Source organism: Paroedura picta, chromosome 8 (genome assembly GCF_049243985.1).
Source record: "Paroedura picta isolate Pp20150507F chromosome 8, Ppicta_v3.0, whole genome shotgun sequence".
NCBI classification, from domain to species: Eukaryota; Metazoa; Chordata; class Lepidosauria; order Squamata; family Gekkonidae; genus Paroedura; species Paroedura picta.
Window position 1 is genome coordinate 63,357,013 of NC_135376.1, and position 4,297 is coordinate 63,361,309.

Here is a 4,297-nt window from a genome sequence, read left to right on the forward strand (position 1 = left end):
CAGGCAATGGGGAGCCGCGCTTCGCGCGGCTCCCCATTGTCTGCTTGGGGCGGGATTGACACTCGGAGGGGCCAATCAGGAGCCGCTTCGCGGCTCCTGATTGGCCCCCCCCGAGTTTTTATCCCGGACCGGTCCCGCCCTAACTCCTCCCCACTACCCCTTACTCCTTTATACAGTCCGTGGCGCCCGTGGCGCCACGGGCTGTTTACAGATACTGGTGTTGCTCTTGGGAGGGGGAGATTAATTTGACTTCCATAACTTATTTTGGCTGAATAAGGACGGCACAATAGAAAGGTCTTTGTTATCTCAATATGAACTGTGTAATTTCAGGGTAGACCATGTGCCATTCATATATATAAAATCAGATCTATACATGGGAAAGGCCAACAGTCCTGAAATTTCCCAATTTTGAGATAGTACATTTTGGAACATGGCTTTTGCAGCAAAAGACAGTTACTGTTAACAAAGATCTCATCCTCTTTCATGCACTCAATTTTATTCCTAATAGCAGCAGAAATTGGTAGAAATATAGTAAGAAACCTATTTTTCTATGCTGCTTGAAAGAATGTAGTTTAAAAAAATGGGGAAAGGACTTTACAAGAAATAAATACCTTCATTTGCTCAGTATGACAAATTTAGACTGCTTATTAAGTGTAAGCTAGCAGCTGCAGCTGTTTTTCAAAAAGTCCATCCTGTGTAAATACCTGTTCTTTATTTTGAGCACCCACAATTCATTCTCAAAGGGTTTCACCAGAGCAGAATGCTGCATTTTAATTTTATATCTCCTGTAAGGATCATACCTCATATTCTCTCTAGCAAAAACCACAGGCTGTTTTCTATCTGTGGTTCATGTTTAGAGCTATTCTAATAGCTTTGGTGTAGCTAAAAATTCCAGCATACAACAAAGTATCCATCTCTTATAAAGAACTAGGTTCTTCAATAGTTGTACTGTCTTTGTTAAATAAGTATAATGTCAAACCTTGCTTTACTAGAGCTTTAATATGAAAACCATACAATAGGTTTGTGTTGAAACCTCCATTTTCTACACTGTGATTTTATCTCACACATGCAGTGTGGCCAACAATTTTAGGCGGGGGAGATCCAGACCTCATTCTGCTTGTGGTGATTAGACAATAGATCACAAACTAAATAACAACTCATAGAAAATTGGTCTGCTGGTAACTAAAAGCTGGTCATCTGAATTCTACTCCCCAGGAATTAGGCCACAGTAGCTTTCATTCATTGCAACTGGTAATTGGTCAACTATTATTTACCATCCAAGAACAGGTTGTGTTCATATTGCAGCTATCATGTGGTAAAAACGTTGGCCTCGTTGTGATCCTTAGAACTGGACGTAAGGGCAGAAGAGCATCATGTGAATTCTTGTCCCATTGGCTGAAGCATGAAGGAGTACAGCTGCTCATGTTTCAGCTTGTGGCAGGACCAGCCAGAGCTGGATTTACACTAAAGCTAAGCAAGTTATAGTTTCAGTACTCTGATTATGAGGGGCCTTGAAAAAACCAAAACATGCTAGATTTTACACATTTGGAAATGTGATAGGACCTCTTAAACTTGACATAGGTCAGGGCCACGCCATGTCTTAATCCATTCCTGGGCCAGCTCCCATTCCCTTTGGGTTAAAGATGCTGTCCTGGATGCTCTGCAGCCTGATAACTTGGAGCGAGGTTAAAGAAGGCTGTAAAATATTCAGTCACTTCTTGCAGTATCTTGAGCTGAATAATTCCAGAACTAGGGCAACAACTCAACTGCCTTAACTATCCTGCATAATTAAGAAATGAAGTTTTATTGCACTTGGTTTGACAGTATTTGGAATGTTTATATATGATGAGAAGATTTTTACTTTCAGTCTTTTTCATCTGGGAGAAACAGAGTGCCTGTTTGGTGTGTCCCCCCCCTTTCGAAGCGTATTTTTCCCTGCTGCTCTTATGTGTGAAAGAAAGGAGGAGGAGGAGGGAAGGGGAGGAGGGCTCTTTCACAATTTATTAACCCTAAATACTGCTGTTATACTTTAAAAAGAGGAGTCGTAGGAAAAATAGAAGACATTCATAGATACTTGTTATTTAGGTCCACAATACTAGAATGGCCTTAACCAAAAATCCTCTTCTTTTGTATGCAGTGTCTAATTGCCACTATTGGCTGGAATTGGAAGAGGTTTTGCATCTCAATTAAGCGGCAAAATGAATAGCTGAATTCTGCTTATTTTGGAGACATTTCTGAGTAATTGCTCGCAGCAGCTTTGTATCGGTATTTCCCCCTCCTTTTTACTACTGAAGAATCGTTCCACAGAACATCAATAAGTCGCAAATGATACGGGAGCTATATTTAGCCTCTTATCAATGAACTTCCAGAAGGGAGCTGCATCTTTGACAAAACCCCTATGCATCCTGGGGAGGAATTTCAGGCATTTGGTAATTGCTCTTCTTTGTTGGCATAGCTTGAGGTATCAATACCCACTTTATTTGAATATCATAAGTAGCGAGTTGCTCTCAGCAATACAAAAAAACCAAAACAAACACACACAAAAACATGTCAGTTGCCCAGGTGACATTTTGTAGCAAACAAGGAAATCACAACTCCAGGAAGTGTTGTATTTTATGCCAACAACAATATGACAGTTTTCTCTGTAAAGAAAACATGACACTTTTCCAAATATCAGAGGATGCCTCTGCTGCTCCAGGGATTCCTGTACTGTCACTGAAATGGAAGGTCACAGGCTGGATTCATGATTTCTATAGTTTCAAAATGTTGTGGTGGAGCGTTTCCTCGCTAAATGCTGTAGGCTAAGGGAAATCTCTCCCTTCATCTCTGAAAGGAGTGACAGGAAGAAAAAGGTCCTGCTTTGACAGCAATAACCTCTAGGTCTGGAGGTTCTGCCCCAAGCAACTCTGAAGTGAAATTACCTATGTTAATATGTTGTCTCTGTCAGAAACATAAATATACACACAAACACATATACGTATGTGAGGGAAAGAGATGCTCTGTATTGTTAGAAAATACACTTTGAAACCCAAGAAAAGGGAATGTGTTAGAGCACTGACTCTCAAGACTATGATTCTAGAAAGCATTGGGTTCAGTTTATTTTCAGCTAGCCTTACCAGGTGGAAACAGGGCCAGCTTGAAGGGCTGTATCCTCTCTTGAAAAGATAACCCCAGTGATTAGATGAGTGTGACAAAGTCATAGACATGGTCAGTTGCTCCATGTCTCTCTAGCAAATGTGTTGAGGCTAGGAGGACAAAGAGAATCAGTGCTCTTTGTATATACAAAGAGATGGCTAAAGTGTTGTGGCTGAATCTGCATTTTCCTTGGAAGGAGTGGAAAAAACAAACAAGTGTTGCAACTGCAGAAGTATGACACTTGAACGAGGACAAGCCAGAAAAAAAAATCACTTGGAGAATATGGGAAGAATTGAAACTCATCTGTTTTCAGCCGTCCTCTTTTTCCCCCAAAGCTCTCAGATCAAAACACACCTTACTCTATAGATTATATACTTCCTTCTGCCCCCTTTTATAAGCAATAAGAATTTAATAACTGAGGGCAACTCTATACTAATATTTATATGGGTCAAGTGGCTTAAAGAGTATGCAATAAATGTAACATTATGAACCACATTGCCCCTTTTTAAATAATGCAGCTTGCATCAAGATATTATGTTTCATATTCTGGGGAAAAAAGGTGTCTCAGCATACGGTTTTGGAATACAACAGACATGAAACGTTATACTGATCCCATAATAAAATCACTGCCTGTTTAATATGGTGTGTTACGTAGCGCTCCAGATCTTAATAGCAGACCACAGCAAGAATGTCCCAGATGATATCAACAAAACCTTCTCTTTCTCATTAGCAATCAGCAAATTCTCCTGGTGTCTGCTGGTTTCAAATAAGGGCAAGTGCCTCTATGCCTTGGGTGAAGCCCAATAGGATCATAGAAATAATGTAGTCTAATCAGCAGTGAACACACGAGAGCCAACATTCATAACAGAGTGAAGTCAGCTTGGTGACTCCTATTCAGCAGCTTTTAGCACTTTCCAAAATTCTGAACAGCAAGGCCAGGCATGCTGGCACGTCAAAAAAGAGAGAAAGGAGCATTTCTGAATGGTTAATTGAAATGGACACTTGATTAAAATGGCATCATCTACAAATATTTCCGTACGCATCATGGCATTGCTTGTATATGTTCTGGAATGCAGAGAAGCCACGCTGATATGTATTTCTTGGTAATTTTTACAAAGAGTATATTAAAGGCAACTTCAAATACATGCACACGAACACACAA